Below are 14,621 nucleotides of genomic sequence, written 5' to 3' on the forward strand. Positions count from 1 at the left end.
ATAGTGATAACGTTAAAAATTTAATTAACTACATACTGCATATAAGCAATTCAAAGATGTACAGTATGATTGATTGCCTATTTGTTTTATTCTTAAAATTTCCGAATATTGTAGTAATTAAGTCCATGCTCTTTTTAAAGTCAAAAATTATGTTCAAAAGCAAAATATTTATTAAAAAATAAAAAACAAGTATTAAAAACGTGACGCATATGACAAACGAACGTGAGTTTCCTATTCTCGAAAAAATTTGGGCAGATGCTTGAAGAGTGAAGTTATAATATTAAATGCTGTGGTATTCCGAAATAATTGAAATCGTCTCGATTTAAAGCTACGATTTTCACGTAATGATAATTGTAAATAATTATCACACACTATATAGTCTGTGACAAGTATAATATATATAGTGAATCCAGATAGGATTCGATCTTGAATTCATCATAGTAGGCGTTACAATTAACTTATGCTGATTTATTAATATTATGTAATAAATTTAAAATAATTTAAATTGTTTATATATAATTAAATCACCTTTATCGCCCATAGGTTTGCATTGAAATCCTCTGCAACATTCATTTTCTTTACAAGTTGAATAGGTTATGCACCACGAGATTAGCTGACTGTTGACAATTATAAAACAAGTTACCTAGAATAAATAGTTTATATATATATATATATATATTTGCAATTAAATCATAATTTTGTAATTTAATTTGCATACTTTAAATATCAAAATATATAATTTTAAACTTTTATGAAAATTTATTTAGGCTAACCATTTCGACATTATAAATTAATTTATTTGTTTATAAAACTTTAAAACAATAAAAATTTATTATATTTCATACAAAGCAATTCTTATAAATAAAACTATGATAATTCTTTGAAATTTTTTAAAACTATAAACTAGAATTTTTTCTATAATCAATAATTCGTTTAATTATACCTGTTAATTATTTACAGTACTTGTATTTACTCAATTATCCTGTATATATAATAAAAGTAATTATTAGATAAAATGAGGAGTGTAGATGCAAAAGTCATAATCTTCACTTTTTAAGACTTTCGGAGAAACGCAAAAATCTATTTATTGTTGAAACACATGATATATTATAACAATTTTTTTATATCTTTGTTGGCATAGAAACTATTGCACACGTTAACTAGAGTTTAACTTTAAAATATGGACAGTGTGAGTTTTGCAGCGAATTCTGGTTAAATGTGAGTTTTGCAACAAACTTATATGGAGAATGTTAGTTATGAATCAAAACAGTTAACATAATCGAAAACAGCAAGAACTAAGAAAAATGAATCTTAACATTATTTTATTGGAGGGATAATAAACACCAAAAATCAAACTGCACACAATCTTTATTAATTACAGATAGTGGAAAACCTAGTGTAATATTTCAAACATTAACGTAACTTACTTCTTCAATAGGTTCAAAAGTTGGCACATCTTCTTCATGGTCATTAGAAGCCCCATCAATGATATTTGTGTAAAAAAGAAAATCTTCATTCTCTCTCCACTGATCGCCATAGTGTTTGTTCAATAAATTATTTACATCATCCTTCTTTGCTTGTTTTATTGTGTTTGATTTAAGGATAACAGGTGGATTCATATTGAACATTAGCATTCCTTGCTTTGTTAGGGACTTGTAAATTACTTGGTTAGATCTATAAGTGTATTCTCTAAAAAGTACCTTTTTTTGTTCGAGTTCTTTTCAGAATTATTCTTCTACATGCTACAAGCTGAAACTGAAATTGAGCTGGTTTCTTCATAAAGGAGATGCCTTTATAAAGAAACCAGCTATGAAGGCATTCTCTTTTCCAATCGAGAAACTGACAGTTTTCTCTCACTTTCATTACTTTTGAATGTTTCTTTATAATGTCTATGTACTCTGAAGGATGGTAAATGAATTCTTTCTTCCTTATTGCTTTTCCTGTAATCCCAAACACCCCATCTGGCGGGAGAAAGCTGTGCCCTGTGATAGGGGAAAAAACTTCGTGTTTTTTATGTTTCTAAGTGCATGTTTTGATAGCCAGAAACAAGCCATGGACAGAACAATTGGATTTTTTTCTGGCCACTATATCCATCACACACTAAGTGAACTGTCTCCAAAGGCTCTTTTATTGTTGATGTCATTAACACGTTGAAAATGCATGAAGAAATCTCTTTGAGCCTTTCGAAAACTTATTTTCAATCCAAATATAAGTTTCACATTATTAGGGGTCAATTTACTTTTGAATTTCCCCTTACCACAGTGAAATTGTTTAGATAAATGTGTCTACTATAGTAGGTAGCTTGGCCGGGCAGTTTTGGCAATGGCAAATTATTCTGACAGTCATAAGTTAAAGTCAGAATTTTAGGGTCAGTGCTCTGTAGTGCTGTGTAAAAAGCCTTAGCTCGCAACTTATGAATACATTTTTCTGTCATAAGCTTTTGCTTTTCTTGTTCTGAGATCATACATTTTATTTTTTTCATGTACTTGAAAAGTAGAACAAACGTCGACTCTTAGGAAACCAAAGTCTAGATTATACATTTTGTTGAAAATACATCTAAAGTACCAATATGAAACTCTTAAATTACTAGTACTGTCTGTACTAGTAATACTTAAATTACTAGTATTGTATTGTAAATTTTCCACATTTTCTTTACACTAAATTCTGCAGGAATATACTTCCTACCTGTGTGTTTGGGACAATAGCGAGGTTCTGAACATTTAAAACTATTTATAAAACGCATAACATTTTCTTTCTTTGCCACATTTTTAACGGAAATTCTGTCACCACCTATTTTCCTTGCAAAGCTGCACTGTTTTCCGGAAACGTTTCAAAATGCCGTTAATTCAAACCTCGAAATATTGAGCACACTTTTCAACGTATTCAGACAAACTGGAACCATGCTATTGTTTTTCGATTCTATAAAATACTTAGTCCTCATAGACTTTACTTTACTTTACTTTATCTTTATCTTTATTTATTCCCGATACCGCAAGAGCATAATCGGGTTAATTACAGAGATATGTCAAAGCACAGGTAAATACATACATAATAACAGACAGATAACGTACAAACAGTATGACAATTGAAAAGTATGAACAGATGGTAAGATGACCAATATAAATCAACCGATATTATACAAAACGTGAGAGTAGAATAACATGTACGGTAAATTAAAATAGACAATACTAATAGTAATAATAAATATTATACAGATATATGCTGCAGCAGAACAATAATGATATGTATATACAATAATGTGCAAGAAGCAAATGAAAATAATGCCTGATGACTGACTTGACTAACTTAGTGAATGACAGAGCGTATGTGATACATATGAATCAATTTTTTGAATGCTTTGTAGGTGTCACTATCCTTAAGAAGGACATGAAGTTCACATGGCCAGTTAATTCCCCTGTGGCTAAGAGCAAGGGCAAGCTCATGCCTAGCATCCTCGGTCATTGGACACATGTATACATAGTGCTCAACCCCATCACGGCAATTACAGATGGTACAGATGTCCGTTGTAGATTTGCCGAACCTCTGTAAGTAGGCCCGGAATCTCCCATGCCCAGTGAAGAATTGCGTGGTTTCATAGTCCGGACTAACCCAGTGGTTAGAAAGGTGGTCATGAATAGATGGAAAAAAGTTCCTGGCAAGGCCATTGTAACTATCCCATCTCTGCTGCCAGAGATCCAAGCTGTAGTTCCAATGCTGGAGCTTAAGAAAAGAAGCAGGTAGCACTGAATAATTGAAAGGGCCAGAGGTACCGATCGTTGCAGCCTCCCTGGCAAGTAGATCTGCACGTTCATTACCTAGGACACCCTGATGACCTCTCACCCATTCGAGGGAATAGGAGTTCTGAGCACAAGGTATATAGTTTAGAATCTTCCTAACCAGAGGGTGTAGGTTGTTGAGATTCCTAAGTGCGTTGATTGCTGAAGCACTATCAGAGCAAATTGTAACTCTACTTCCAGTAAGATTGGCTTCACACCATTGAACAGCCATGTAAATGGCACAGAGTTCTGCCTGGAATATAGAGCAGTTAGGATGAAGAGTGTCAGAATTTTGATATATTTCCTCCTCATTGGCAAAAACGACGAAGGCCGAGCCCGTGCCCTCTGCATTCTTTGATCCATCTGTGAAGATTATATAATCAGCAGCAACTGTAAAGGATGTGTCAAACCCACTTCTCACCGCTGGATGAGGAAGGTTGGTAAATGGTATATCTGTCTCATAGGTGCCTTCAGCATAGGAGATAGAGTTCATATTGATGTCATGGCCTTTCCTAATATGATAAGTACAAGCAATGTGCCTCAAGTGAAGATCCAGAGGTACCTTCCTACTGATAACCTGAAGAGAATAATTCGAGGCAGTAGAATATGCTCTTGTGAGCCTGAGAAGGGCCCTACGCTGAGCAGATTGAAGACGGCGGTAATTGTGACTGAGAAAGACACCGCTTTCCCAGACAGCCACAGCATATGAGATAATGGGAATGAAGACCGCATTGTAAATACAGTTTAGAGCAGCATAATTAAGCCCCCAGTGTTTCTTAGCAATCCTTTGTAAGTTATTAAATATAAGAGTAGTTCTATCAGTAATGTGATGGATGTGGAGACCCCAAGACAGTTTATGCTCCAGGACAACACCAAGGAACCTCAAGTAAGAGACAATGTGAATGGATCGACCCTGCATCTTAATGCATGGAGTTCGAGAGTAAAGATGTGGAGAGTAAGGTTTAGTGAAGACGATGCCTTTGGTCTTGTTGGAATTAAACCGTAGCTTATTACAACTGCCCCACTCACTGACCACAGTAAGGACAGCAGTAGCCCTAGTCTCGAGATCACGCCTCGAGTCTCCAGGAATAAGGAGAAAAGCATCATCAGCATAAGCCAGAGCACTAACATGCTCGCCAAAGTCACTGTAAAGAAAGTCGTTGAAAAGGATACACCATAGGAGAGGGCCACAAGCAGAACCCTGAGGGCAGCCACGCTCCAAATGATGGGAAAAAGTGTTAGTACCTGACCTTAAGATGGCCTCCCTGTTGGATAGGAAATCCCTGGTTAGCTGATAGAGATTAGCTGGACACCTGCTCCCTTGCAGCCTGTGTAGAATAAGAGGCCACCAGGCAGAATTAAAAGCATTCTCCAGGTCGAGACTAATTCCCAGAACATATTTAAATGATGAAAGGAGTTCACGTACTTTGGATGTAAGGGCCATCAGAGCATCAACAGTGCCACGCTGTCTTCTAAAACCAAATTGAGAAGGGTGAAGATATCCGGTAGACTCCAAATGCCAAGTAAGTCTGTTACACAAAAGTTTGTCAAGGACTTTACCCAGTTCAGACAGAAGTGAGATGTTGCGAAGGTTGCTAGTGGTTGGCGGCAGAGATTTATCCTTAGGAATCAGGGCAAACTGAGCCCTTTTCCAAGCAATCGGGAAAACACCATGGCTCAAGCAGAGATTGTAAAGGTGAAAGAGGAGGTCAGGATGCCTTTGCCACAGAGCTCTAATTATGTCAGCAGTAATGTTATCAGGTCCGGGTGCTTTTCTGCCCTTGGCTCTTTGAATGACATCCAGAATCTCAGAATGACTAAATGGTGGATCAGCAGGAGAAAGATTAGAGAGATCATGATTGTTGCGAATGTTGCTATGGAAGGGAATATCATCATCCTCTATATCAGGTGGGCAAAACTGATGAAAAAGAGTATGGACAGTAGTAGTCCTCATAGACTGTGTACTGTAGCGCCAAGTGGTTGGTCTCTTTCTTTTGACTACGTACCGCTTTTTAAAGAAAAAGGGTGGAAAAATTAAGCGTTGCCAACTGGCAGAGAAATAAATTAAACCAATAAATGAAATAAGCATTAAAACTTTTAGTATTACGACATGCAGTATAATAATAATATACATGTGTCAACAGCTACGTTTTTCATTTATACGAATTTGCACTTGCACGTAATACTTTTCGGTACCTACATTACTTTTTCTTATTCACTTTAAAATTAATCTAAAGCGATTATTTTTAAAAAATGAAAAAGAGAATTATTTATTGTGGCATGGCATCGTCACAATGCCGGGTTGAAATTTTTAATCATATTTTTAATTTATTTAACTTAAAATATATGCTCTCCACTTCAAATTAGTAGTGGCTTGCCCCTGTACACCATACGTTTCCTTTAACAATGGAGTCGTGCTAGTCATCTATCTAACACCTTTCATTGCAAATTTTTTAATTGAAATAACATGATTTCCGGTTTACATCGGAAGTTCGTATACAGTTAATTGGAGTCGCATGCCCTTAACGTTTCTATATCTGACCTCGTCTCTCATCTAACTCCGTTCTCGAGATTAAGGAAAGACAGACAGTAGGAATTTATAGGTCTACAATTTTTCAAATTGCAGCCCAATTATTTATTTCAGCTTAGTCTACATTACATCGTCAGCAGATGCAAAATCCAAAGTAAATAAATAAAATCAAACTCACAAAAATTTTATTGAACTTTTACTAATTAGAAAATATAACAGACATATTAGAATATTTACACACCAAACCTTGTAAAGATATTTGCATAAATTACAAAATTACAGCATTTTAAACAAAGTAATATGGAATCATGAAAAATATTAACGATAAACAACTAAAAATCAGTACCAATTTCATTGGTTGACTAGTACCAATCTAAATAAATCGTATATGGCTGATCTTTATCGCTATTTTATCGAACTAACTCGTTTATTTACTAGTTATCGGCATTCAATTTTTATCCTTTTGTTTAAAAAATACTCAACCAGATGGCCTCACATATCATTCAGAACGGAGATTCTGTCTCTAGCTTGATTTATTGCTAGATTCTATTTTTTCTGGATATGACAACTAGTCTAGGATTAGTTATGATTATTTGTATATAAAGATAAAAATTTAATAGCAAATTTCTTCTTCCATTTACGTTTTCAGTTATATCCGAAAATAACTAATAATGCCAAGAGAGGGATTGTGGGTTCAAACTATTCCTTTAAGTACTTAATGTCTTACTTAAAAGAAAAGTTTGAACCTACAATCCCTCTGCATTATTAGTTATTTTTGGATATTTTATTGTAATTTACGTATATCTTTTCATAATTACAGATAAAATTTCACTTGTAATATCATTCTATTTTCAATCGATTGCTTTGATATCAAGGATGATAAATCAAGAAATCGATCACGACAACTATCAAAAATGTGAAAACTGACAAAGGTTGGATGACAGTAACGATTTTCAGTTGAAAAAGAAATAAAATGTAAGGAGCAGAATAGAGTCAAATAATAAACTATATATTACTCTATAAAATTTGATCCTCTTTCAATCATTTTAATAAATTAATTCGCCAGTCTACAAAATACCGATAAAATGTTGCGATAAACATAAATTAGAATGTACTTTCCAGTTTATTTGATTATGTCACAATGATCATCGGTAAATAATGAATACATAAATATTATCTATTTTTAACTAATTATATTATTATTTTATTAAAACTGATACAATATTTCGAGATCTTAGAATATTTCGAAGTTTCTAGTTAGAAATAGAACCTTTAAACCAGTGGGTTTTCAATATTTTTTGTTCGTAAGCCGGCACTTTAACCGATTTATTGTGTCACACACCTGATATCCAATTTATTCAAAATTTAAATAAATTATTTGCGAAGAACATTGCGACATCTTTGAAAACTTATTGCAATATCCTGTATTGTGTTAACCACAATACAGGATATTGCAATAAATTTTCAAAGTGAAATATCCTGTATTGTGGTTAACACAATACAAGATATTTCAAGTTAACCAAGTTAAAAAGTATCGTTGTATACATAAAACAGTCACGAATTATTCAGACCTTTCTTCATTTGCATGGGTATTTCGGATCCAGATATCATCTTCATGTGTCATTCATGTTAATCTCCCATTAAGGATATGACCCGATGTAGTGCATCAGATTCGCAATGGGAATCCGGCCCATTATGTCAGTCTTATAATTGAAATTTGATGTCTCGTGATAAAAATGATTTGTTACTGCAGATCTTATCAATTATAAAAAAAACAATAATTGCAAATATTTCATTTTGAAGAACATCAAATATTTCTTTATTCGAAAACTTAAAAATGTTAAAATTTATCTTAATTGTTCCAAATCTTATTTAATATCGGTATTTTGTCAGATAAATTCTTTAAATTAATTCTAGTTAAATTTTTGTACAAAATGCCATGTCTTATAATTATAATAAATCGATTTGAAATAGTTCTAATATACTAATTTCTGAAGATATAAGTACAAGATAAATGTAAAAAATTATGATAATCATTTGAATTAATTTTATGTATTTCTTAGAAGAAAAATTAATGTAAAATAATTCTATGTATAGAGGGTGTCCAAAAATCAGTAAGCCATTAAAAAGACTAAATTTCAATTGATTAATTAAATTATGTAGTTAATTATCATGTTTTAACCAATTTTGTAAAACTTTTCGAAGTTTCGCGTGTTTCGGGTACACTTGGAAATATGATTACAAGTGTACCTGAAACGCGAAATAAAACACGGTTAATTGATTTTTGGCTCATTCTTACAATTATATTACACATTTTTATTAGTTTTAGTAAATCCTGAATAGATATTCTCGTTTTGCATGGAAGAATAATAATTTTTATTTTGTCTTTTGCACTGAAAAGACAAAATTCTTTGTAATCTTATGATTCTTCGAGTATTTTTTTTTTTATCAATAATCTCAGAAGAATTTATTATATTATACGAGTTTCCATAAGATAATATTATACGTTTTGGTCTTTGAAATTCTAAATTATTTTAAAGATTTTAATTTCCAGATATTTCAGGGCTTCGTTCTATTCTCAAAGACAGTTTATACGTGTTACACATTGTTGTTTAGTGAAGGAAGACGGGTTCTAATATGTTATATTGTAGAGACACGACAAATCTAAATCCGGTTAACAAGAAAGACGCAAGAATCTAAACTATTAGCTAATTCAGTAAAAAGTAAGGTTCAAAATTCGGATTTGATTCCGAATTCAACATTGCAAGAAATCTACTTATCGCATGATTAACATCACCTGGTATGCCATGGCCTTCAAATACTCCCATAAATAAATGTCAAGAGGGATGAGATGCGAAGACCTAGGAGGCCACTCTACAGGGTTAATGCTGTGACCTGAATTCCATCTACTAATTAACAATAGGTGTACTAAAGTAAGGAACTTTGATATACTTTACTGTAGTCCATTTATCTGTTTTTCAAAATTTAAACTTGAAAATACTTTAAGCAATGTCTATCTATAGAATTTTGAGCTTAGGGCTGTCCATTAATTACATCCGCATTTTTCTTGAAATTTTTACCTCCCTCTCTTCCCCTCTTGTCCCAGTTTGTCCTCTCCTCTTCGGACGTCCAACAAAACTCAACCTCTCTTAAAACCTCTATCACTTTATGAATGATACAGTAGATACCATAAGTCAAAACGAAACATACAAGAAATTTTGAAATAAATTTAATAAAATGCACAAACTGTATAGAATTTAATGAAGTAAACGGATGTCCACTTAAGCTCAACCCTCCCCCTTGTCCGACTTATCGTAACCCCCTCCCTCCATTGTGGACGTCATTTATGACAGCCCCTTATGTAAAAAAATGTTCTAATATTCCATTGAAAAGTTTAACAATAAATACACTGTACTAAGCTTTCCGCATAATATTTTAATAAAAATGTTTAAATTTTTATAATTTTAGTTTTTTATTAAACTAATATAACAGCTTTTTAAAGAAATGCGCCNTTTATATCTTTGTTGGCATAGAAACTATTGCACACGTTAACTAGAGTTTAACTTTAAAATATGGACAGTGTGAGTTTTGCAGCGAATTCTGGTTAAATGTGAGTTTTGCAACAAACTTATATGGAGAATGTTAGTTATGAATCAAAACAGTTAACATAATCGAAAACAGCAAGAACTAAGAAAAATGAATCTTAACATTATTTTATTGGAGGGATAATAAACACCAAAAATCAAACTGCACACAATCTTTATTAATTACAGATAGTGGAAAACCTAGTGTAATATTTCAAACATTAACGTAACTTACTTCTTCAATAGGTTCAAAAGTTGGCACATCTTCTTCATGGTCATTAGAAGCCCCATCAATGATATTTGTGTAAAAAAGAAAATCTTCATTCTCTCTCCACTGATCGCCATAGTGTTTGTTCAATAAATTATTTACATCATCCTTCTTTGCTTGTTTTATTGTGTTTGATTTAAGGATAACAGGTGGATTCATATTGAACATTAGCATTCCTTGCTTTGTTAGGGACTTGTAAATTACTTGGTTAGATCTATAAGTGTATTCTCTAAAAAGTACCTTTTTTTGTTCGAGTTCTTTTCAGAATTATTCTTCTACATGCTACAAGCTGAAACTGAAATTGAGCTGGTTTCTTCATAAAGGAGATGCCTTTATAAAGAAACCAGCTATGAAGGCATTCTCTTTTCCAATCGAGAAACTGACAGTTTTCTCTCACTTTCATTACTTTTGAATGTTTCTTTATAATGTCTATGTACTCTGAAGGATGGTAAATGAATTCTTTCTTCCTTATTGCTTTTCCTGTAATCCCAAACACCCCATCTGGCGGGAGAAAGCTGTGCCCTGTGATAGGGGAAAAAACTTCGTGTTTTTTATGTTTCTAAGTGCATGTTTTGATAGCCAGAAACAAGCCATGGACAGAACAATTGGATTTTTTTCTGGCCACTATATCCATCACACACTAAGTGAACTGTCTCCAAAGGCTCTTTTATTGTTGATGTCATTAACACGTTGAAAATGCATGAAGAAATCTCTTTGAGCCTTTCGAAAACTTATTTTCAATCCAAATATAAGTTTCACATTATTAGGGGTCAATTTACTTTTGAATTTCCCCTTACCACAGTGAAATTGTTTAGATAAATGTGTCTACTATAGTAGGTAGCTTGGCCGGGCAGTTTTGGCAATGGCAAATTATTCTGACAGTCATAAGTTAAAGTCAGAATTTTAGGGTCAGTGCTCTGTAGTGCTGTGTAAAAAGCCTTAGCTCGCAACTTATGAATACATTTTTCTGTCATAAGCTTTTGCTTTTCTTGTTCTGAGATCATACATTTTATTTTTTTCATGTACTTGAAAAGTAGAACAAACGTCGACTCTTAGGAAACCAAAGTCTAGATTATACATTTTGTTGAAAATACATCTAAAGTACCAATATGAAACTCTTAAATTACTAGTACTGTCTGTACTAGTAATACTTAAATTACTAGTATTGTATTGTAAATTTTCCACATTTTCTTTACACTAAATTCTGCAGGAATATACTTCCTACCTGTGTGTTTGGGACAATAGCGAGGTTCTGAACATTTAAAACTATTTATAAAACGCATAACATTTTCTTTCTTTGCCACATTTTTAACGGAAATTCTGTCACCACCTATTTTCCTTGCAAAGCTGCACTGTTTTCCGGAAACGTTTCAAAATGCCGTTAATTCAAACCTCGAAATATTGAGCACACTTTTCAACGTATTCAGACAAACTGGAACCATGCTATTGTTTTTCGATTCTATAAAATACTTAGTCCTCATAGACTTTACTTTACTTTACTTTATCTTTATCTTTATTTATTCCCGATACCGCAAGAGCATAATCGGGTTAATTACAGAGATATGTCAAAGCACAGGTAAATACATACATAATAACAGACAGATAACGTACAAACAGTATGACAATTGAAAAGTATGAACAGATGGTAAGATGACCAATATAAATCAACCGATATTATACAAAACGTGAGAGTAGAATAACATGTACGGTAAATTAAAATAGACAATACTAATAGTAATAATAAATATTATACAGATATATGCTGCAGCAGAACAATAATGATATGTATATACAATAATGTGCAAGAAGCAAATGAAAATAATGCCTGATGACTGACTTGACTAACTTAGTGAATGACAGAGCGTATGTGATACATATGAATCAATTTTTTGAATGCTTTGTAGGTGTCACTATCCTTAAGAAGGACATGAAGTTCACATGGCCAGTTAATTCCCCTGTGGCTAAGAGCAAGGGCAAGCTCATGCCTAGCATCCTCGGTCATTGGACACATGTATACATAGTGCTCAACCCCATCACGGCAATTACAGATGGTACAGATGTCCGTTGTAGATTTGCCGAACCTCTGTAAGTAGGCCCGGAATCTCCCATGCCCAGTGAAGAATTGCGTGGTTTCATAGTCCGGACTAACCCAGTGGTTAGAAAGGTGGTCATGAATAGATGGAAAAAAGTTCCTGGCAAGGCCATTGTAACTATCCCATCTCTGCTGCCAGAGATCCAAGCTGTAGTTCCAATGCTGGAGCTTAAGAAAAGAAGCAGGTAGCACTGAATAATTGAAAGGGCCAGAGGTACCGATCGTTGCAGCCTCCCTGGCAAGTAGATCTGCACGTTCATTACCTAGGACACCCTGATGACCTCTCACCCATTCGAGGGAATAGGAGTTCTGAGCACAAGGTATATAGTTTAGAATCTTCCTAACCAGAGGGTGTAGGTTGTTGAGATTCCTAAGTGCGTTGATTGCTGAAGCACTATCAGAGCAAATTGTAACTCTACTTCCAGTAAGATTGGCTTCACACCATTGAACAGCCATGTAAATGGCACAGAGTTCTGCCTGGAATATAGAGCAGTTAGGATGAAGAGTGTCAGAATTTTGATATATTTCCTCCTCATTGGCAAAAACGACGAAGGCCGAGCCCGTGCCCTCTGCATTCTTTGATCCATCTGTGAAGATTATATAATCAGCAGCAACTGTAAAGGATGTGTCAAACCCACTTCTCACCGCTGGATGAGGAAGGTTGGTAAATGGTATATCTGTCTCATAGGTGCCTTCAGCATAGGAGATAGAGTTCATATTGATGTCATGGCCTTTCCTAATATGATAAGTACAAGCAATGTGCCTCAAGTGAAGATCCAGAGGTACCTTCCTACTGATAACCTGAAGAGAATAATTCGAGGCAGTAGAATATGCTCTTGTGAGCCTGAGAAGGGCCCTACGCTGAGCAGATTGAAGACGGCGGTAATTGTGACTGAGAAAGACACCGCTTTCCCAGACAGCCACAGCATATGAGATAATGGGAATGAAGACCGCATTGTAAATACAGTTTAGAGCAGCATAATTAAGCCCCCAGTGTTTCTTAGCAATCCTTTGTAAGTTATTAAATATAAGAGTAGTTCTATCAGTAATGTGATGGATGTGGAGACCCCAAGACAGTTTATGCTCCAGGACAACACCAAGGAACCTCAAGTAAGAGACAATGTGAATGGATCGACCCTGCATCTTAATGCATGGAGTTCGAGAGTAAAGATGTGGAGAGTAAGGTTTAGTGAAGACGATGCCTTTGGTCTTGTTGGAATTAAACCGTAGCTTATTACAACTGCCCCACTCACTGACCACAGTAAGGACAGCAGTAGCCCTAGTCTCGAGATCACGCCTCGAGTCTCCAGGAATAAGGAGAAAAGCATCATCAGCATAAGCCAGAGCACTAACATGCTCGCCAAAGTCACTGTAAAGAAAGTCGTTGAAAAGGATACACCATAGGAGAGGGCCACAAGCAGAACCCTGAGGGCAGCCACGCTCCAAATGATGGGAAAAAGTGTTAGTACCTGACCTTAAGATGGCCTCCCTGTTGGATAGGAAATCCCTGGTTAGCTGATAGAGATTAGCTGGACACCTGCTCCCTTGCAGCCTGTGTAGAATAAGAGGCCACCAGGCAGAATTAAAAGCATTCTCCAGGTCGAGACTAATTCCCAGAACATATTTAAATGATGAAAGGAGTTCACGTACTTTGGATGTAAGGGCCATCAGAGCATCAACAGTGCCACGCTGTCTTCTAAAACCAAATTGAGAAGGGTGAAGATATCCGGTAGACTCCAAATGCCAAGTAAGTCTGTTACACAAAAGTTTGTCAAGGACTTTACCCAGTTCAGACAGAAGTGAGATGTTGCGAAGGTTGCTAGTGGTTGGCGGCAGAGATTTATCCTTAGGAATCAGGGCAAACTGAGCCCTTTTCCAAGCAATCGGGAAAACACCATGGCTCAAGCAGAGATTGTAAAGGTGAAAGAGGAGGTCAGGATGCCTTTGCCACAGAGCTCTAATTATGTCAGCAGTAATGTTATCAGGTCCGGGTGCTTTTCTGCCCTTGGCTCTTTGAATGACATCCAGAATCTCAGAATGACTAAATGGTGGATCAGCAGGAGAAAGATTAGAGAGATCATGATTGTTGCGAATGTTGCTATGGAAGGGAATATCATCATCCTCTATATCAGGTGGGCAAAACTGATGAAAAAGAGTATGGACAGTAGTAGTCCTCATAGACTGTGTACTGTAGCGCCAAGTGGTTGGTCTCTTTCTTTTGACTACGTACCGCTTTTTAAAGAAAAAGGGTGGAAAAATTAAGCGTTGCCAACTGGCAGAGAAATAAATTAAACCAATAAATGAAATAAGCATTAAAACTTTTAGTATTACGACATGCAGTATAATAATAATATACATGTGTCAACAGCTA

This window comes from Centruroides sculpturatus, unplaced genomic scaffold (genome assembly GCF_000671375.1).
Source record: "Centruroides sculpturatus isolate CEXI.00-Female unplaced genomic scaffold, Cexi_2.0 scaffold907, whole genome shotgun sequence".
In the NCBI taxonomy this organism is placed as follows: Eukaryota; Metazoa; Arthropoda; class Arachnida; order Scorpiones; family Buthidae; genus Centruroides; species Centruroides sculpturatus.